Genomic DNA, 23,020 nt, shown 5'->3' on the forward strand with positions numbered 1-23,020 from the left:
GATAGCGTGGTCTCCAGCTACCTGGTAGTTAAGTGTTGAGGTTTGATTGTAACACTCAAATACGTTATTTCCATTTATTATTACAAAAACTCTTCTCTCTACCCCTGGGTTATGATAGTTCCAGATTAAATATCTGCATTATAGAACATTCTCAATATTCCCAGTAGTTGTATTCTATAAAATTGCTGTAAATGCTGAATTAGCAAATACTAAATCATTGCTCCTAGTGGAAATACTGAGTTAGGCTCCTGCAAACCTTTGGTTATATTTTATCAATCTATCAACACATAATCTTGTTTCATGTGTGTTTCTGTTTAAAGGCAACTTTGTTAGTATATACATCTTACAAATAATTAATTTCATGGTCTTTGAATGATTTAAAGCCAAGAGCTTTGGAGGCTATTTGTATTATACAGGTATGTTTGCCAACATACTTGTAAAGCAAGCCAACTCAGTTTCATCAGTGTTGAAAATGTGCTCTTCCACATAACTCCTTTCCTGTATAACACTTAGCAGGTACTTTAAAAATTTTCCTGTACAGAACTTGCCTTGCCTGCATATTTAGCATTTTTCATGCCTTATCACCTATTGAAAATGCAGAGCAGTTAGCACTAGCTAAAAAAGGTTTGACCTTTTCTAACCCTGGGAAATGTGACTGTAAATTTCTTTGGCTTTCAGCTTCAAAATAACTCTGTCTACTTCACTTTGTTGTTGTTGTTTGTTGTCATCTCATGAATCCAGAAATTTAGCCCCTTCACACTGATTTTATACCTTTATAAGTACTATAGATGCTAACTTAGCATTTTCCAAGGCAGCCTTACATAAAAATTGGCAAATTTCTGCTTCCTTTTTCTGGATCTACCGTATTGTTTGTTCATTAATACTGAACTCACGGCCAACAGCAGTAGGACTCAAGCCTAAATGAATTTTAGGTAACATACATAATCTCTGTGTAAGGCACGTCACAGCCTCTTGCACTTAGGAACACTAAGCACTGCAGCACTAAGCGTGGGCGCCATTTTAAACAGTAAAATCACCAAGATAAAGCACAAAAATGTAAACAATGTGGCATGAAATGCACCACAAAAAGGACATTTGTTCACAGTATGGGCTGAAACAATAAGGCAGAGCATTGCCTTGTTCAGCCTCAGCCAGGAATGTGCTTAACAGGCAACTCAAACCTTTCGCTACTCTGTGTATACCTGTGAATGACTATGAGAGTGCTGTGAGTATCCATTTTGGGATTACAAATAGATTTTTTAAGTAAGTGAATTCACAAATACAGAAGCTCCAAGGGTTGAGGATCACTGTACATAATTTAGAAACCCTGCCTCTTTTAGCCACCTCCTGTCCCCCCAGTTGCAGTACTAATTCCCAGGGCTCTGAACTATGAACTAAATACAAGATCACAAAAGATTGGTTTAAGGGGGAGTTCTACAAGGTCATCTTACGTGGTAACTATTCCTTTGTCAAGAATGCACTTATACTTTTTCTACCAGAGGCTTTAATGTTCCACGTAGATTGATGATAAGAATACAGATGTGATGCTCTTCACAATAGCTTACCTATGAGTAGTCAAATAATGCCATTCTTATATAAACAAACATGTTATAATCTGGCTAAAATTAAACAGATTATCTACTTTTTTGTTCATATTTAAAAGTAGAATCTATGAAGAATTATATCTGGTTAGTTGTTGCTTCATCTTTGTTGATCTTTGGATAAATGATGCCTATAATTAGGTGACAAATCTATCTCTGAGTGAGGCACCAACCACATTAAAAAAAAGAGTAAGCATTTTTGCATCTCACTCATTAGTAGTCATTGCTGGGAACTCCTTTTCTGATGGGAAAGTTGTTCCATGTCCTTTAATCTACTGTGGAAATGTTGACATCATTGCATGCTTCCCTGGAATTGCCACCCATTCTCCTTCCTCCCCAAACTCTACCAAGTTATTAGTTCTCTAGGTGTCTTTGCTGTGGTTCTTTCAATTTTATAGACATCTTGTTGGGATATGGGGTTATTATTGACTGAAGATGGTTGAACTCATGACATTTAACCAAGGGAGAAGAGATCTGTAAAAGGATTTGACTCAGAGTTTGAGCCACAATGAAGCCTATGTCTTATTCTGGGAATCCCTTGGATGTCATGGTATAAAATTTGGTTGTGGAAAAAAAATGAGACATGATACAAAAGGCTGGACAAGGCTCAGATGGAGAGGGAGGAAGTTTCCCACTAACTATAACTAGCAGTTAGTAGGAAAGCCTATAGAATGTCAAAAAAACAAACAAAAAAAAACCAACAAAAAAACACCAAAAAACAAAAAACAAAAAAACAGCAAGGAGGCTTTTGGACACACGGTAGAATAAGCAAATGTCAACAGACTAAAAACCACCTTAAAATATTAGATTAAATATAATGATTGATTTTAGAGCATAGATAAAATTAAAAGACAGGAAAATCCCCAGGTGTTATAAGAAAATAAACATAAAGAAGTAGATAAGCTGTTTAATGTTAGTGAGGTTATAGCATGTTTGTTTATATGAGAATAAAATTATTAGACTACTGAATCCCCAAGTGTTATAAGAAATAGTAAGAAGGGAATCAAAATGAGAGGTCATGGAAAACTAATACCAAGGCATTTCACATGGGTTTCAGAAAGGACATATGACCTAGTTACTGGAGAAATGGTTACAAACACCTATAAAGAAGGGAAGAGTAATCTGAGAGTCTTTCATAAAACACAAAATCTCTAAGGATTTCCAGACCTCATAGCTTGGAAGACAATCCCAAACAATTAAGCCAAGAAAATGTAAACAAACTTACGATTTATCTGGGACTGTGTTGGAATAACCAAACATTCTGAGAAATTAAAGCTGTAGATCTGAATCACTTGCTGATGTAGGCTCTACATTTATACCACCTGGGTGGGATAGGTAACATGATCTGAAAAATCAACCTTACAACCCAGTCCCACATCACTGAAATTCCCCAGCAAAACCAAGCCCCAAACCATCATTTCATAACCCAGACCATTTTGGACTCCAACAGGATTTTATAAACCAAGATGATCATGAGCCCACACTAATAGATTGCAAACCTCACAAGAAAATCACCATGAGCAAGAGTCAGCAGACACAGTACCAGATGAATTAATGCCACGAAACTTAAAATACTAGAACAATCTGAAAACTATTATAAGATAATTATGTTTCAAATAAATTATAAAAGGAAAAGCTGTAATTAATACAAACAGCTCAAGTGCATTGTTGTGTTAATCTACAATGACTGTTTGCATTGAGTGCTTGCAAATAAGAAATAAATCCAAAGCTGATTTTTATGCAGAAGCTAAGAGAGAAAGTTGAGGAAGTCAGATTTGTTTGGGTATGTGATGAATCTTCGGGTTTGATTTTATGTCACCAGTGTCTATCCAAAAACTATAATGAAAATCTTTTTTAAAATTTTTTTATTTATTTTTATTTTTTTATTTTTTAAACATTTATTTTTTTAATTTTTAGAGATGGGGTCTCACTATATTTATTTATTTATTTATTTATTTTTTATTATTATACTTTAAGTTTTAGGGTACATGTGCACAATGTGCAGGTTAGTTACATACGTATACATGTGCCATGCTGGTGTGCTGCACTCACTAACTCGTCATCTAGCATTAGGTATATCTCCCAATGCTATCCCTCCCCCCTCCCCCCACCCCACAACAGTCCCCAGAGTGTGATGTTCCCCTTCCTGTGTCCATGTGATCTCATTGTTCAATTCCCACCTATGAGTGAGAATATGCGGTGTTTGGTTTTTTGTTCTTGCGATAGTTTACTGAGAATGATGATTTCCAATTTCATCCATGTCCCTACAAAGGACATGAACTCATCATTTTTTATGGCTGCATAGTATTCCATGGTGTATATGTGCCACATTTTCTTAATCCAGTCTATCATTGTTGGACATTTGGGTTGGTTCCAAGTCTTTGCTATTGTGAATAATGCCGCAGTAAAATCTTACTTCATCAGGAAAATAAAACAATGGGGCCAGGAAATGAAAGAAAATTCAAAAAAGTTCTAACAAGCAAAAGTGAAGTGAGAAAGAGAACTGTGGGTAACTACTATCTGTGTCTAATAGAAATGTTTTGAAAATACAAGATGTGGAAACTACTTTTCTTCAGGAAAAGTTCAATAGTTTACGACCTCATTACAAGGTCCGGGTGTGGTGGCTCATTCCTGTAATCTCAGCACTGTGAGAGTCTGAGAATTGCTTAAGGGCAGGAGTTCAAGACCAGTCTGGGTAACATAGGAAAAGTCCTGTCTCTACAAAAAAAAATGTGAAAAAATGAAAAATAGCCAGGTGTGGTCAGGAGCCTGTAGTTTCAGCTATAGGCTGAGGTGGGAGGATCCCTTGAGCCCAGAAGGTCGAGGCTGCAGTGAGCTATGATTGTTCCACTGCACTCCAGTCTGGGTGGCAGAGCTAGACCTCATCTCAAAAACAAAACAATGCAGAAAAGATCTGATTACAAGGAAACAGTAATAATGATAAAAATGAAATATTACCACTCTAGAACATATTTTCATAATAAATGGTAAATAAGCATTGATTTATTAAATATGGCTCCATTAAACTTCTACCATTTGTCATTGTTTCTCATATATTTAAATCATTATCACATAGCTTTTGATTTGGAGAAACAGAATATCTTTGTGTATGAGGCCTGATGAATCGATAGTAGCGTATTTCTCCATGGCAGGCATATTATTGGAGATGATAGTCTTTATGTAAACATCACTGTGGGTTTTTTTTTTCACTGTAAATAGGCATGCAAAACTACATAAAACAAAGAAAATAAAACGCATGGTCCAGGGACATTGAGGGGATTAGGGAATATATACCTGACACTTTGTTGAATCTTATGAAGGAAAAGCACTATGTGGATGGCTACAGCTATTGTGGCATTTCCTCATATGGGAAACCGTTATCAATTTCTTGAAAAGAGCCTTGCAGCAAACATCCGTGGGTACAGAGTAAGTACAGATAAAAATAGAATTCACACTGAGTAATAATCTTAGTTCAGCCTTTTGCCAGGATGACCATGTGCCAAGCAGGCTTTTAAGCACCACACATATCAACTCAGTTAGTTCTCCCAGCAATTCTATGAAGTCAACACTAATATTATTCTCATCCTACAGATGAGAAAAGTGAGGCACTGGCTTTACTTGCTCAAGGTCACACAGGTAGTTAGAGGGGGAAGAGACTGGCTCCAAATCCATGTGAACACCATGTGATGATGTCTTGAGGATGTTGTAATTAAGAAAGTGGTTTGATTCTTGACTCTTCCACAGACTTGAGGTCAATGAGATAGATTCTCTCAATCACTCGCAATGTATTAGACACCACCTTTATGTCAAACATTGCTAGGCACTGTGCAAGATGCAAAAAAATGAAACAGTTGAAATTAGCTTGTGGTAGAAATTGTTCAAGCATCAGAGATGTGCATAATCTCTAATTCTCTCATGTGCCTGGAATAATATATGTTCAGTTCAATTAAATTCATTTCAGTTCGACTTAATGCAACTACATTGATTAAACATCTCATATATGAAGTACTTGGCGGTAGGTATAGAATGATAAATAGTCCAGCCCTAGACGTCATTGAGCTCACCCTCAGTGAAGGGGACAGACACAAATAAGTAAATAACTCCAAGCAAAAGCAATATGTTATAAGAAAGGGAGAATTAAAGTGCCATGGGAATGCAGGCTGAAAGTTGTAAAAGTAATTGTAAGAGGAGAAGAGTGTGTGTGTGTGTGTGTGTGTGTGTGTGTCAGAGAGCGAGAAGGAGGGAGGAAGAGAGAATATTTATATTTGGCCTTGCATGAGGTAGAATTTGCTAAGCAGAAAAAGGAGTAGAGGATAGAGTGGAGAGAAGAGAGAGAAGATGGAGGAGCTTAATTTAGGATCAAGGCTGTGAAGACACCATCACCCAAGCTAAATAGTTAAATTGTATTATGTTTGAAATGGAGAGCACTGGCAGGATTTAAAAAGGTAACAGTATGATCAAGAAATATCTGAAGTAGCCAACTCTGATATTAGTTGAAAGCTAAACTGAAGAAAAAAAGAGACTAGCAAAAAGAGAATCATTAAGTAGAGTTACCATGCTCTTTAAAATTTCTGTTTTACCACCCAAGCCCCCTTATATGAATTTTCTGTAATCATAGGGAAAAAGCTACCAAAGAATAAATTGATTTGAGGACACTGATCCATTGCTAACTCCATTAAGAGTCACTTAATCTAGTTTTGGATATTTCTACACATATACTCTAGATGTGAACATCTAGATAATTAAGATTCTGGTCCTATATTGGTGAAAACAAAATTTCTCAGTGTGTTTGTGTACAAATCCTGGCTCCATCACTAATGAGTATGTGACATTTGGGAAGTTACTTGAACTATGTCTTAGGCTTCTCATTTGTTGACCTGGGAAAGCAACAGTAACTGTTTCATAAGCTGTTATGAAGATTAAACTGCTTGGGACAATGTTGGCACATGGTACCCATTTTATAAGCATTTACTAAAATTATCCCTAAGCATAATTCTATAAGATCCTCTAAATTTCTTTCTTACCAACAGCTTTGAGAAATTAGAACTATATGTGCTTAAATAAATCAAGGCAAAACAATGAGAGACTCAGAAGAGTAACTCTTACATATTAGAATACATTTGCTAAAAATATGTAATAACTCCTTACATACCAAAAAACCTAAAAAGCTGCAAGCATATTTGTGAATCGTGTTATTCTATGAGTAACATATTTTGGCCTATCATTTCTCTTTACTTACCTGACCAATGATCAGGTAGTATCAGAAGAAAAGAACAGTCACAAAAGAGTGACATTCTTGGTTAAGAACCTGTGTAACATCTACCTAAAGTATGTTTCACCAAGAAGGTAGACTTTGATTACATTTTACTTCTAATTTGGAAGACAATATATTAGGAGAAAGAAAAACTTATCTAAACTGAGACAAATGAATTCCATTTAGTTCTATGTCCTTTTCAATCTATAATGTATCATCACAGTGCCTTGGGAAGTAGTCAAGTCCTACAAATTCATTCCCCCTAGAAAATTTTCCTCATGAAATGTGTTCTTATATAGTTACCACTTGAGATGATCCAAAGTATATGCATACATTTCAAATTTTTCATTCCCATGGTCATTTTTTTGCTGTTTGATTCCTTAATTTTGTTCTCACTGTCAAAGCCCACTTCTGTGATTCTTAACCAAATAAGTAAATAGGAGGCAATGGTTTCTGTTATGAATTTTATGGCCTTTGTTTTTTTAAGGGAAGTTAGTGTTCAGAGGTACTTTCTCCCATGTCTCTAACGCTGAAGGATTGGAATACAAGCCAAAATTCAAAGGCAGAAACTCAGTCAGAAGCTGGCACTTTGCCTGTGACTTGATGGACCTGTTAAATAATCTTTGAGGTAAAACAGATTCCAGCTACATCAAACACAGTGAAGGAGTAAGTTCAGAAAATAGTGTTCTTGGTCTAGTAAAAGTCCAGGAGTACCAGCTCTGTCCTTAAATAGGTTGAATACAATGAAAGACAGGAACATTCACTAGTCCTATAAGCATTTTCAATCTCTCTTGTTGAACACCACTAGTGGAGACAATGAAAGAAGAACAATGCAATATACGTGTCCAAGGATCTCTCAGGTTGCCTTACAGACAAATGTTATAATTCATGGTTTTGTATAAGATATTTTTCTGCTGTTATTTTTATATTAAGTATGGCTTTTTGGATTCTAAGAACCATATAACAAGGTGCTGCATTCCAGTCCAGCTTGAATTTTGTCTCATGGAGCTTACGAACAAGTGACAACATACCTTCTTGCACAGAAAATCAGTAACCTGCAGACTGCCCAGGGAGGGTTTCCCAGGCTTTTTCCTGTCTCTATTGTTTGGCTACTCCCAATTTCAGGGATAAAGGAAAAAAATTCTTGCTGTGAAGAACTGCTGTGGAGATTCTGCAATGAGATATGTGTGAACAGATGTTTCCTTTCCACCACTTCCATGACTTTCCAAAGGCCAGATATTGATGTTTCTCTGTGGGGAGTGTAATTATGCTCTCATCATATTGACATGGAGAGAGAGAATCAGGCTTGTTGAGTTTTACAAAGTTACAAAGCTGGTGGGTCTGCTTTTCCTGTTAATTGTGAAACCTGGGAAGATAATTTTTAAAACTTTGTATGCCTCTTGGATGCCATTTCAATGTATTTGCTTTTTTTGATAGCTATAATGATTATAGAATTTTTATAATAATCAATGTATCTGCAAAAGAGAAAGGAAAGGTGAGATTTGTCAAATCTACATAATATATTGAAAGGTGGTAACAGAATAAACATTGAACAAAATGATTTAAAATTGCAACATACTGTCAGCATCCTATCAGCAAACATATCTTTCTAATTATAAAAAATCCCAAATGACAAAACCATGATTGTTGATGCTGTAATTCATTTAGATTCTCTTTTATGGCTGAAAGCTCTGTAAGCTACAATATGGACATAAGAAATCTATCACTACTCTGGAATATCTCGGAGGGGAATGGATGATGCCACTTCCTATCACCAAGTTAAAAAAAAAAAAAACTTGTAGTGCCTTTTTAGTTGAAGCAAAATTGTGATGAAAGCCAGCTGTTAAGTAATTTTCAAAATAAATGACTGCTAAACTAGTGAAAACGTCTCAACATAATTTCAAGTTCGACATCATAAAGTGAATGTGACATTAAATAAGCTTCGTAAGCCAGGCACGGTGGCTCACGTCTGTAATCCCAGCACTTTGGGAGGCTGAGGTGGGTGGATCTTGAGGTCAGGAGCACGAGACCAGCCTGACCAACATGGTGAAACCCTGCCTCCACTAAAAATACAAAAATTAGCTGGGTATGGAGTCGGGTGCCTGTAATCCCAGCTACTCAGGAGGCTGAGGCAGGAGAATCACTTGAACCTGGGAGGTGGAGGTTGCAGTGAGCCGAGATCGTGCCACTGCACTCCAGCCTGGAAGACAGAGCGAGACTCCATCTCAAAAAAAAAAAAAAAAAAAAAAAGTATTGTAGGCTACATTTGGAGTAGCACTTTGACATACATTCTGAGACATTTTTGAACTAAGAGTCCATTCAAAACTCTTTCCAGTGCATATCCTTTCTCTCTTGCGTAGACCTTCTAATTAAAATGGAAGCCAGTTACATTTCTTTTCTCTGAGAGTCTCAAAGTCCAGTGGAGGGTCAGCCTGACATTTTACTTTGCTGAAACAAGCTTGTCAATGGTGACTATATTGCAATGAAAAGTAATTGTTTCATTTTGGGTGAAATAATATCATTTTAAAGCAATATCACAAATTACTGTCTGATCATTTTGAAGCGATATCTAGCAGTAATATTTTATACTGAGTGGTTTAGTCACATATGCCTTTGTAAGATATTAAACATCTAAGTGAAAAATCAAGACCATGGTTAGAATGTTTTACTAGCAAATTATATTCACTAAAGAAGAGAGTGGTTCAGTTATGTAGGTGCAATTGAAAGAGGAAAGTGAAAGTCAAAGTGAAAAATCTAATTTTTTTCTCGCTGAAAAATTCAACATCTGAGATGTGTAGTAATCATACATTTTACAATCATAAACTAATCTTACCTGTGTATATGATACTCTGCTAAAATATCATAGGAACAAGGCTTGCAAATATAATATTAAAGACAAATGTGTCAGCTTATAATGTCAAATATTAAACAAATAAGAGGTCATTTTGACAAGGAGTTGTGTTGTGTTTTGAAGGCTCTGAACTAATTGATCCTAGTCTTTCTCTTGAAAGGACAACTAATGTCAAATTTACTGTAAGAAAAGTTACTTTCCACAGTTTTAATGAAAACAGGACCATCATAACTCTTGCCTTATAACTTCATATTTCTTTAGAAACATTTAATAAGTGTAGTTTTAGCAGGTTAAGTAGATAAGGGTAACTAGGAGAGTCGATAATACATTTGTTATTAATGAGGCTTCTACATGCCATCATGTGAATATAGATATACTGGTCTTAGTATCAAAGATTTCATGAAAGAGCAAAAATTTATCTAGCACTATATTTACTATCTCCAGAGAGGGGATGAAGGACAGATAATTTTTGTGTTCCAAATTATACACTGTTCACAACATTATTAAATTTTTATTAAGAATGCTAGATAACCTAAACAGCTTTTAAAAATACAGCACATTCTCATTATTCATGGATTCTGTATTTGCAAATTTGCCCACTCATTAAAATGTATTTGTAAACACAAAATCAATGCTGGTGGCACTTACGGTCATTTGCATTCATGTGCAGAGTGGCAAAAAAGTTTCATTTGCCTGATGCATATGTCCTAGCTGGGCTTGAACGTGGTAACAGTCTTCTTTCAGTTCATACTATAAACAAACGTCCTTTTCATGGTGAATTTAGTGCAACGTTTTCTCATTTTTGTGCTATTTCTTGTTGATTTTACTGTTTTCAATGGCCTCCAAGTATAGTGTTGCTATGCTGCCTAGTGTTTCTTAACACAAGAAGGCTATGGTATGCCTTAAAAGAAAATATGTGTGTTAGATAAGTTGTTTTCAGGCATGACTTACAGTGTTGTTTGCCGTTCAAAGTTAGATTCAACAGCATGTTAAATAAAGTGTCTTTAAAAGAAACACACATAAGACAAGTTTATGTATTAATTGGTTGATGAAAATGTTGTGACCAGAGGCTTGTAGGGATCTAATTCTGTCTTTCCTGCAGAAACAGTGGTTCAGTATTTGCTACTTTGGTGTTGGCAGCATCTTTATAGAACAAAACTACTGTGAATAACAAGAATTGATAGTACCACAGTTTTTACCCCATATTATTCACAAATACAAGCAAAAAGACATCTTATGTAATGGTAAAATGAACTGTAAGAACTTGCTTGTGTGTAAACATTCCTAATTATGATGACAAATTAAATTTAGTGAAATACACAGGCCCATAATTGAGAAATGTGTAATCACTACTAGGTTAACATAGAAATACTGTATAAACAGATGACTTGTAGGGATATCAAGAAGATGGTTGGTATATGGAGAGGTTTAATGATTAAATGTTCTGTAATTAATACCTTTGTTTAATCTTTTTAAGGCTCATGCAATCCAAATACATTGTCAGCAGACTTTTCAAAAACTGCTATTAAAAACAGTCTAGGCATAGTCATACATCTGTAATCCCAGCACTTTGGGAGGCTGGGACAAGAGGATCACTTGAGGCCAGGAGTTTGAGACTAGCCTGGGCAACATAGTGAAACCCCCATTTCTGCAAAAAATTTAAAAATTAGCTGGGCATGGTGGCCTCTGCCTATAGACCCAGCTAGGTGAGGGGCTGAGATGGGAGGATTTCCTCAGCCTGGGAGGTCGAGGCTACAGTAAGCCATCATGCCTCCACTTTATTCCAGCCTGGGTGACAGAGTGAGATCCTGTCTCAAAAAAAAAAAAAAAAGTATAGGATTTTAAGAGATTAATTTTCAATTACTAATTTCAAAGGCATAGGTCTCAATTAAAAGAATTTGATAATCCTTAGCATTTGATCACATTTGGGAGCATTTTTCATTTTGTGTCTGTGAATTTCATGCACTAGGCCTGCGTTCAGTCCAGCCACCAGATCAACACATTCTCCAAACTCATTAACTTTGGAGAGGCTACCCAGAGTTCCTGAAGAGTTCATCTGAAAGTAAGTAGGAAAGATATTTTCTCTCTGACTTTTCAGCTCTTTTCAATATTTATGTACTGTGGTTAAACTGCCTTAGCCATTCAAGAAGCATTTGATTGTATCTTTGTTGAATTTTTAAAGATGTGAGTCTTGATTGCAGATGCCTAGAAAAATGCTAGATTGCTAGTAAATAAGCCTGGTAGTAACAGTCTCTCCTTGGCATTTACTAAAAACAATGTAAAAAATGAGTCAATGATTAATTTTTCCCTTGGCTATGGACCAGAACTGAAGTTTAATAGAACACAAATTTCATAATATGTAGCAGCTGAAAAAACTTTCAGTTAAAACTGGTTCAATTTTATCTGGCTTTAAAGACTGTCCCTGAGAGCATCTCAGATTCACCTGCATGATTCCTTAAAACGGCAACTTTATGCAAGTGACTATTTAGCTCTGCAGACTGAAAGAGTTGCCATGTTGCACTGCAAAGCAAGTTAAATGGGGGAAATGCATTTCCAGCTATGAATCTAATCAGAAGGTAGGTATTTTTTAAAACACGTAAGTTGCTGAAAGACGTTCAGAAATACGAGTTTACTAGGTTAGCTCTACTAGCTAATCTAAACTCAAAACAACCTAAAGTCAAAGTAATTCTAATGAGCATTTGGTGCATGGGTCCCAGATAAATGCATTTCTAAGTAAAAGTCAAAGCTACATTAAGTCTTCATTACACCAATCCAAACAACTTTGCCTTTTAGTGTAGATGTGGGCTGCCACACAGGCAAATGTATACATTATATAGTCTATATTGCTAATATGTTAAATTAGATTTTTATTTTTACTATAGCATAGGATGCATAACAGTGACCTTCATTTGATTTACATTTATTACAAAATAAATTGCATCAATATTTTAGAAGTGGAAAATCATAGTGATTCTCCAATTCCATACTAAGACTGAGAAATGTTTCTAGAAAGAGCTGTGAGATGACACTAAACTGACTGTGTTCTGTTACATTCCTTCGCATCGTGGCCAGACTTTTCTTCTGTCTTTGAGATACTTTTATTCGCCTCTCACTGAATTTACATCTCTCTATATTTCCCACTGTACCCAAGCTATTTTTTGCATTCTTCTTACCCCCAGGACTACCTGAAAGCCATTATTGCAGGTGCTGATTAGGAAATGTTCCATGGCCTCTCTCCAGGACCTTCGTTCAATCATCTCCCATGCCCCTTCACTTTTTCTAATCCTTGCTCCAATAATTATTCATAATCTCCTTGCAATTTTCACCTCTTGTCTATTGACATATCATGCTGCCTAAAATCTATGCTCTTCTCTTAATGTGTTGCCTTCCATTCACCAATAAATTTATTAACATGAGAATTGTTAGTATCCTACCTATTGTGCTCTGACAATCTGACTCACTTCTGTGCTGTTGAATTCTTCTTTTTCTGGAAAAATAATGTTACCAATAATGGGCTGATATCAAAGGGAGAAGCATCATAGATTAGTAGTTAGGACATGAGCTCTGAATCAGCCTTTGCTTTACCTGTCTCACTTTTTGCAGTATCTCGAGCAAGTTTCTATGTGCTGCATTTCCTCGTCTGTAAAATGAAGAACATAATAGTACCTACCTCATAGGGTGGTTCTGAGGCTTAAATAAAACAATACTTGTAAAGCACTAACAGAGCACTCAGCACATAGGAAGCATGATAAGTATATGTTAAATAAAATAAATTTAATACTTATTTCCTCTATTATCCTCTCCATTGACCTCTTAGCAGCATTTAATAGTATTGATTACCACTTTAGAAAACTTTCATGCTCGGTGAAATTTTGCAGCCTGGCAAGTGGACTGGTGGAAAGCACAGAAGATCCAGAGTGTTAGGCACATTTGGTGGCCAGCTAGTGTTTAATTGAAATGTCTGATTTGGGGGCTCAGCCTAAGTAGAGTGACATGTAAAATGAGACTTGGAGCTATGAGTGTAGAACATGGAATTTTGAGAATTTAGGGATCATTATGAGAATAGGTTCTATGGAAATGAGAAAAATGGTAGTTTAGGTGGAGAAGAAATGAATTGTGGTTGAAGAGATCTACAGCTGTGAAGCTCTTGCTTTAGAGTGGTTTTCAGCCCCAGACTACAGCTAGTGATGAAGGTGAGAAAGAGAACTGTGGGTCAGGTGCCCTTAGGGCACCCCTGAAAGTTAGACGCAAGGGGAAAGGAAGAGCAGCTACTGAGTTAGGTACACTTTCAGTCATTTCAGAGCCAATGCTTCCTGGATGATTTGAAGTTATTTATTTTGTCCCATTGTACCTGCCTTTTGGCCACTGAAATTTTTATTATTTACAACTCTCACTACAAACTAGGCAAAAGAAATAAATATTAAATTAGCCTTCATTTCTATTTTTTAATGAGCCAATTATTGTTAAAGAATCATATGGGAAAATAAAGGGATATATATATATATATATATATATATATATATATATATATACACACATATATGAAAGTATCATTAAAGCAACACATTTGGGTGATCTGTCAATTTTAACAACCATTGCTATCTTAGGGTTGGCTGTTCTTTATTCTCATAATGTCCCAGTACGACATGTTGTGATTACTTATTCCACTTTTGGAGACAACTAGAGAAATGAAGAAGTCTGAATTAGGTCGTCCAGGGGACCCACAGCTGAATCAGCATGAGAACTAACAGTTCCTAACTCCCACCCGAAACTTTACATCTTCTAAATCATAATAGCTCCTAAGGGAAAATAACTGTGAACAGGTTCTAGAGATTGCGATTGTCTTCCAAAATGGAACTGATATTTGGGTTTTTTAAAAAAATTCAACACAATTTTATTTTGGTCTTTACAGTGACGTTTATATATTTACAGTTCATCTGCTGCTGAAACAGCAGTAGAATAGAGTCTTTGAAGTGATGGGTATGTGTGTATTGGCAGAGTTGAAGATAAACAATGCCAAAAGACTTCTAAAAAGATTAGACTGTTAACCACAAATACGCGGTTTCAGTTGAGAAGATTTATTTGTTGCTGACCATATTAGCCATTGTAGTTAATATCGGTTCTGGGAAAGTCATACTTTGGTAATGAGCCAGTAGGCTGTATTTGTAGAACTACAGTTGAATTTATAGGATGGATGCAGTGACATTGCAGATTTTCTCAACATCAAACAGTTAATGAAGTTACAAAATGTTCTGCTGGCTCTTTTCCTTTAAGCTTCTTTTTGGCGCTTCTAAGAGTTTCAACTGTCAGATGCACGGTCTTCCAGCGTTCTATCCATCTGTTTCCCTGTCTTGGTTCATGCGCTAAAATGTGGTGCTCATAAAACATGGTCCTTATGGACGTGATTATGTTTGTTTGAGAACTCTTCAAGCGGCCACTTGAGATAAAAGATAATGGAACTAGGGATAGAAGTGGGTGTAATGGAATTGGAGTGTTGTCATGAGGTAATTGGCAGGTACAAATGGCCAATCACGTGGCTGGGTACTGATCTGAGCCCCTAGTCCATTTCAAGCCCTACTGGATGTATTGCAATTCAGTCCTGGAACTAACCATCTGGAGTTGGTCGTACAGGCTCCATAGGTTAAAGGTATGGTCTCCGACAAGGCTGCTCTTACTTCAGACACCAGCAGCACTGAGGTGGGGGGTGCCCAGACCACCTGCACTCCTGAAAGACTGACTATACATTTTGGGGTTTTCATGAGCGCTTCAGTTCAATAATTTGCTAGAATGGCTCACAAAACTCAGGAAAGTACTATAATTAGAATTATAGTTTCATTACAAAGAATACAAGTCAGGAGTGCTAGCTAAATAAGAGACACACAGAATGAGGTCTGAAATGGAATGCAAATTTTCTGTCTCCAGCCCCACTCCACTCCCTTGGAGTCAGGTGGCTGAAAGCCCCAAACTTCTAATTGTGTGGTTAGTCTTTCAAGGTGACTGTCCCCATTCTAAAGTTATCTAGAGGCCTACCACGAGTCCCCTCATTAGGATAATGTGGATGATCACTCATTAGGATAATCACCGCGAACATTCTGAGAATTTTTGGAACTCTGTCCCATGAATCTGGAACAAAGACCATACAGATTCTTTATGATACCACAGCCCTCTCCTGCACTCTCTTATTTAAGGTTTACAGAAATTCTGTGAAATAGGTATTTTTCATCCCTACTTTTTAACATGAGAAAACTAAAGATCAGAAATGTAACATTTATATGCCCCAGGTCACACAGCAAGAACACAGCAGAACAAAGATTAGATCCCAGCTTGGTCTCCTTCAATGGTCATGCTTTTCCAGATACCTTAAAGAAAACCAAATGGACAGTGATTCTACACTGACAGATAAGCATGCTTATAATTGCTTGTTTGATATCTGTTTTTCCCTGGTAGTTTGTAAGATGTGAAAGAAAGAATATGTGTTGCCTTTTCTGACAGCCACTCCCCCAACCCCAGCACCTAGTATATATTATTTTCTATTAGCTGTTAAATAAATACTTACCATATGAACAAGTGAACCTGAATAAAGCAGTACTCATTGGTCCTGGAGTGGATGAAATAGACTAGGGACTGGCCAGCTAGAAGGAGCAGGGACTCCCAAATATATAGCATTTTTAGTTGGTACTGAATGTGTGAATGAGATGGGTAGCTATGGCATCCAGGCTAGGTGAAGTCAGTTATAGGCATGGATGTGGAGGACTCTGTGGGAGGGAAAGAGTGAGTGGTTCAGGGCACTGGAGGTCATGCAGAGATTTGATGCTATGAAAAGCAAGTTGCACCTGTGAGAGTGTCATTAGGTTAATAACACCTTCCTCTTCTGTCTGCCTCCCTTACAATCATGAGACTTGGAAAAGTGAGGGATGGAAGTTATTATCTAGGAGCTTGTTCACTGCTGCCAAAAATAGTTAGCTTTATTATGAGCTCTTGTGCTGGCTTCAGACAGAGCCTTTGGGCATCATGGGAGTTACTGCTGCTTCCCTTGGGAACTACAGTCACTGCCATGGGCATCTGCATCGGAGAAGCATTCCTTCTCTGTGACAATTATCATAATAACTTTTGCCCAACAAGTTGGCTTTTCTGGATGTGTTAATGATGGTAATAATGATAATTGCTAAGATTATGAATGTCTTGCATGAATTATTTCATTTAATCCTCACAATAACCGAATGAGGCAGAAACAATTTTGTGTCTTTTTTACAAATGGGGAACTGAGATTTGGGGAAGTTAAATCATTTGCCAAAGTCATTTGTTCAATGATGAGTAGTCTCAAAATTTTAACCCAAATCTAATCAACATACTGTAAGCTTGTTACAGTAAGAATGTTATTAGAACATCCTGTGAAAGAGCTGATATACATATTAAAGAGTCCTTCATTTTCGTGATGCCTACTCCTTGCTTGGGTGCAAGGTTATTTCTGCTTGTTGATTCTGTCCCTTTGAAAATCAGATTTTAACCTCTAGCCTGCTAGTTCCTTTGTGGGGAAAAATGATTATTGCTCTTTTCCAAAATACCAAAAAATGTCAGCCCAACCGCCTGAGTTTAATCAGATGTTTAATCTGATATAGCATCTGCATAATGACACCACAAAGAATAAACAAGAAGATCGGGACTGTGTCATAAATATTGATTCTTCTATGGTCAGGGCCTGCTGACTTTCATATAAAACTTTTTATTTAATTAAATCTATTGCAAACAATGCAGCAAAACCTTATTCTAGTTTTATCTTTCAGAATGTTGAAATAGTCACGGCCCATAGAATCAATGTTTTGGGTAAGATTTTTTTTAATGGAATTCTGTCTCTATTGCTTTAATTTCTTTAATCTTTCACTGCATGAAAAATACTCTAATATCTTAAAATTTCATGTATTTCCAGCCTAAAAATAACATCTATTATAGATTTTCCTCATTTTATTGTGTAAATGTAGATAAGCATAAAGAAGAAAATAAAAATTGTCCAGAAAGAACCACAATTAAAATTGTCCTGCATATTCTTCCATTCTTTTTCCTGTTCCTAAGTGTGTGTGTGTGTGTGTGTGTGTGTGTGTGTGTGTGTGTGTATAGCATAGGTATGTATAGGTTTATATGCATATATATGCATATGTAACATCTATTAATATATTATAAAACATTACTTTTTTTTTTGAAACACGGTCTCACTTTGTCACCCAGGCTGGAGTGCAGTGGCGTGATCTCAACTTAATGCAGCCTCGACCTCCCGGGTTCAAGCTATCCTCCTGCCTCAGCCCCTCCAAGTAGCGGGACTACACGTACACGCCACTACATCCTGCTAATTTTTGTATTTTCTGTACAGATGGGGTTTCACCATGTTGCCCAGGCTGGTCTCAAGCTGCTGAGCTCAAGTGATCTTCCCGCCTCAGTCTCCCAAATTGCTGGGATTACAGGCATGAGCCACTGCACTCATCCATAAAACACTACTCTGAATCTGCCTTTTCCTCTTTCCGTATTTTAAAATATCATTTAAAACACATTAATTCTATAGTAATTCAGCCACAGCACCCTTTTTGTCCAGTTATTTTCCACTGCAGTTTCCTGGTGGAAGATTGTGATTCACCAATCCCATTGCCTAGGAGACGCCCACTGGGATGGCTGAGATGGGAGGAAACTTCTAGGTAGTATGGCTTCTGTAGCCCAACATTCTATATGTTGATCTCAGTAGAAGATTCTGTGGCTGGTGTCCTGCGCCAACATTGCTCCTTCTTTTTCCCTCACCATCTAGGTCACTGGGTCTCACTTGGGAGTGGCTTTCTTCCCCAGGAGACATTTGGAAATGTCTGGATACATTTCGATTCCCATAACTGAGGGGTCTGCTACTGGCATCTAGTGGGTAGAGGCCAGTATGCTGAACATCCTATGACATCCAGGTTGAGAAACCTGGGCTAGGTGAATGGCACTATCACACTCCCGGGCTAGAAACACATTTAATTAGGCAGTAGATCCTGACAGTGCCTATGATAACATTTTTATGTGCATTCTTGTAGTTTATTGGGTGCTTTCTAGGTGTAGACATTTTCTTTCTCCACTTCTTTCTCCTCTCGGCTTTTTTTTCGGACAAAGAATCGTAGCCTGGAGCTAAAAGTACATTGGTCTTAGCTGTTTTGTGGCTTAAGCCAAGAAGGAGGAATCCTGAGTTCTGTATGGCAGGTTCCTTCATGGGTACTCAACCTGGGAAATTTCCTGCTGATCTGTGGTGTAGGTATTGTTATTCTCAATTTCTAGATAGGCAGGATGGCCTAGATAACTAGCAGGGCCAGCATACAACAAAATGTGGGGACTCTTCTTCAAAATTATTAAGAATTTTAAGGTGGCAATGGCAAAGCATTAAACGAAGGCAAGTGCCCTTCAAAGCTCAGCATCCTATGTGATTGTGAAGATGTCAGGATCATGAAGCTGGCCCCAGATATAGGTAAAGTGTTGTTTAAATAAGTTGAGTGACTTGCCTAAGGTCACACATTCAGCGAAGGGCAGAGTAAATCTTGGAATCTGTGCTTTTCTGACTCCAAAGCCAATATTCTTTCTACTGGACCTCTCTTCCCCCTTCTAGTAGGAAAAACAATTGACAAACTTTCTTCTTTTGTTATTCTACAGCCTAAAAGCTTTTCAGATAAGTATATTGCTTATATTAGTTGGAACTTATTTTCTCATCAAGATCTGGTTATAATTGTCCTAATCCTAAACTGTATAGGATTTGCCAGATCTTTCCTGGTTTGTACAGTTCCCAAACTTGCTTCCTCATATTTCCTTCTGCCTCCAGGTGTCAGTGTCTATACAGGAAACCCAATATACCAATCTCCCACAAATCATGAATTTGTGAACCCAAACATTAAGAGTAGTTAGAGGAATTAAATGATTTAGAACATGTAGTGGACTTGGTATAGTACCTGCCTGGCACATGGTAAATGCTTAACAGGTATTAGCTATTATTATTGGTAATTAATATCTAGCGATCAAATCTCAGGCTACTAGACTTCCACCATGTCTGCTTCTGTGCGCCCTTTTCCGTGGTCCCCTTCATTCTTGGGCTCAACAGAACATCTTTCCTTTGACTAATGCAGGGCAGGCTTATCCCATTTCACTCTTGCATCCATTAAATTATTTCTCCCAAGTAAACCTAGTTTCCTTGCTAAGAAAATTTCAGCTGAATAAAACACTTTTCATTTCATTACTCATGACACATCTCCCCTGTGCCCAGAAAATAAGTGGGAAAAAGATCCCAATAATACACAGATAATTTCTCTCCCTTGAAATTTTTTTTCCAGAGTAATCCTTTTTAATTTTTCTTGAGCTAACCTACATTTATATCAGCTAAATTACCAAATGTCAAAAATTTAATTTACTATTATGTACGTTTATAAGATGATACTACTGTACTGGCCACCCTCAGTAAAGCCTGAGTTTTCTTTTTCACTGAGTATGATTAATTTATATCATTTATTAACATTACATTAATTTACATCATTTCTTTTACAATTTCTCATTTGCTTTTTCTTTTGAAGAAATTTTGAAATCCATTGATAGCCATAGCCAATGCAGCAATAGCACTCAAATTTAATACATGCTTACTGTTGGCAATTTGAAAAACCAGAAATTAAAAATGAAAACTGCACTTAAACCATTTTACTAAAAGAATTTCACTGTTCACATTATTGAGTATGGCCTTTCCAGTGTTTTTTTTTTTAATGTATTATATTGTACTGTATGTTGTAGAAAAAGGATATTTTAAAATCATGGTGAATTAGCTCTAGGAAGAATCTACCTAATCAGATTCCCGGTGGAAGTAGGTGAGATTTTTGTCTCCTTGTATCCTCAATTTACTTGCTTTTTAATACATCTTTTTAGTAGTTGTTAAAATATTTGATTCAGATTTTAAATAAGCGTGTGTATAGTTAAACATTTAGTTGATAAATCAACTATTATCACATATTTAGATAAATGTTTCTCAAAATATTATTGGTTTATCAGAAAAACATATTTCTATTAGTAGTTTAACATGGCCATATTTAACAATAGCATAAAATTGCAGAAGATTCATTAAAATGTTTATGTACTTTTAATACCCTCTAATTTTCCCTGCTTTTCCTATGTCAGCAGAATGGCTTCCTTCATGGCCCTGGAAAAATGCTCAGAATGTGTGACTTAACAGTGACTCAGGCATTTTAGTTCAGCTCAGATAGTATTCATTTCTTGATGGATAAAAACAAAAGAAAAAGCTATTCTTTGGCTAAATAACACAATCCTCTCTATTATTCCAGTCTCTACAGATCTCTTGAAAAGTGCAGCATATTTGGAATTGCTTTCCTAAGAATTAAGCATGAACAAACAAGCCCACACCATTCTACAAAAAAGTTCTGATGGTGTGTAGCAGGTCAAGAAGCAAAAGCAGAGGAGGCCAAGGGAAAGGTTAGAGAGGGAGAGAGGAGAGGATTCCTGGGGTCTCCTATGGGCATGTCCTGACTTCAGAAGCCCTTTCAGGACACAGACATAACTGTCTTTTCTAACTGAGCATCTTAAATAGGCCCCTCCTTTCTCTTTCCTTTGTTTCCCTAGCTCTATGACTTTTCTATGCCATCAATAGCAACATCACTATCATTACAATAATATGTATAACTATATCCACTATTTATTTAGCTATTTACAATCTCTAAATGTCATATATTTAAATTACCTTATAACTAACATTAGTATTGTTTAAGAAACATTTCTTGAGCATTTATTATGTGCCAGAAACATATTATTTTGTATTTATTATCTCATACAATCCTTAGAATTATTTAATTAGGTGGTTAATCTTATTTTCCTCATTTTACAGGTAAAGAGACTGAGACTTAAAGAGGCAAATTATATTTTCCAAGATCATATGCCAAGTAATTGGCAGAACAGAGAACCAAACCAGAATTGCTTATTTGATTCTATGTTCTTAAATGTTTATGAAACTGAAAAAAAGTGTAAATTGTGTGATAATGGATTGCACAAATAAGTATGAACAGATGCATTCTAGATGCATTAACATCTATATGCATTAACAAACATTTACTGAAGGTTTCCGTCTGCTACCAAGCACTAAGCTACAAGGAGGGAAACACAAAGATTAAGAAAATATGTACTTTGGAGCTCTCTCTGTCAAAAAGATGGGGAAACTCTCCTCAATGATATATTAACTTCCTTCAAATCAGCCAACTTTTATTGAATACCCACAAAATACAAGATACTGTACTAGACATTGTGAGAAATACAAAAATACATAAGAAACAGTCTTTCCTTTAGGAAGCTTGCAGTAAGATGAGAACTGAATTCTCAAGGCTGCCTAGTATAAGTACCTAGACGAAGTACATGGTCCTATGAATTAAACACAGAGGGAAAGAAAACTTGTTTCTTGAAGAGTTCAGCCAGTGTGTAGCTGTGCTTCTACAGTGAATCACCAAAAATGTACAGGAAATAAGGCTGACAGTAATTCTTTCAATTTACCAAAGCCACAAATTATGAGTGATTTTAATATAGTGCAAGCAATATAAGTCACTCTCCTTAAAGGATGAACTAAAACTACCAGAGTGGTCCAGGATCTGAGAAACACAAATAATCAAAGGGATATAGTTGTTTTTGGTACAATGACGGTTACTATTAGTGGAACATAAGGCCTTAAAGGAGAATACCAAGAAACCCAGCAGTGCATCCTTTGAAAGGTCCAAGGGGTATGATAAGGTGAAGCTTATTGTTCAGTAAGGTATATTGTAAGCTGATCCTATTTGGGACTTTTAAAATAGAAGACAATGCTTTAAACTTGAAGAAGATAAACTTGGGATAAATAGAATAATAATGACTTGTATAGTATATGGTAAACATATAGATCTTGTTGTCCCAGAAATCTGTAATGTCAAGAAACTATGTAGAACAGTGGTTAAGAACCTGAGTCAGATAAAGCCTGGAGCCTGGGATGGTTTGTGTAACTTACTATGTGATTTGGGACAAACAACTATGTCTTTTGGAGACTCAGTTGTTGTTGTCGTTTAATCTGAAAAGTTTAGAAAATAACACTCAGCCTACGGGCTCACGATGAGGCAATGGAGGAAAATGGTTAAGTGCAGAGCTTCCCCTTTCCTTCTCCTTTTCTTGCCCTTCTTTAAATCCCAGCTCAGTGGGTTTTGTTACTTTGGGTAAACAATGATACTTTTATGTTCTTTGGTATCATCCACTATTAAATAGTAGAGTTGACCTCATACAGTTTGGAAGGGTGATGAGGCCACA

General features: G+C 36.6%; 1 long non-coding RNA gene across 1 annotated transcript in view; it reads left to right on the forward strand.

Annotated features, from left to right (window-relative positions):
- LOC107976346 (uncharacterized) overlaps nt 1–17,732 on the forward strand; it is a 158,567-nt gene extending 140,835 nt beyond the window's left edge. The window contains exons 5-6 of the long non-coding RNA XR_001720245.3: nt 11,676–11,768; nt 15,988–17,732. This is a non-coding gene — a long non-coding RNA (uncharacterized LOC107976346). The remainder of the gene's footprint in view (nt 1–11,675; nt 11,769–15,987) is intronic.
- The last annotated feature ends 5,288 nt before the right edge of the window (nt 17,733–23,020 follow it).

This window comes from Pan troglodytes, chromosome 7, assembly GCF_028858775.2.
Source record: "Pan troglodytes isolate AG18354 chromosome 7, NHGRI_mPanTro3-v2.0_pri, whole genome shotgun sequence".
In the NCBI taxonomy this organism is placed as follows: Eukaryota; Metazoa; Chordata; class Mammalia; order Primates; family Hominidae; genus Pan; species Pan troglodytes.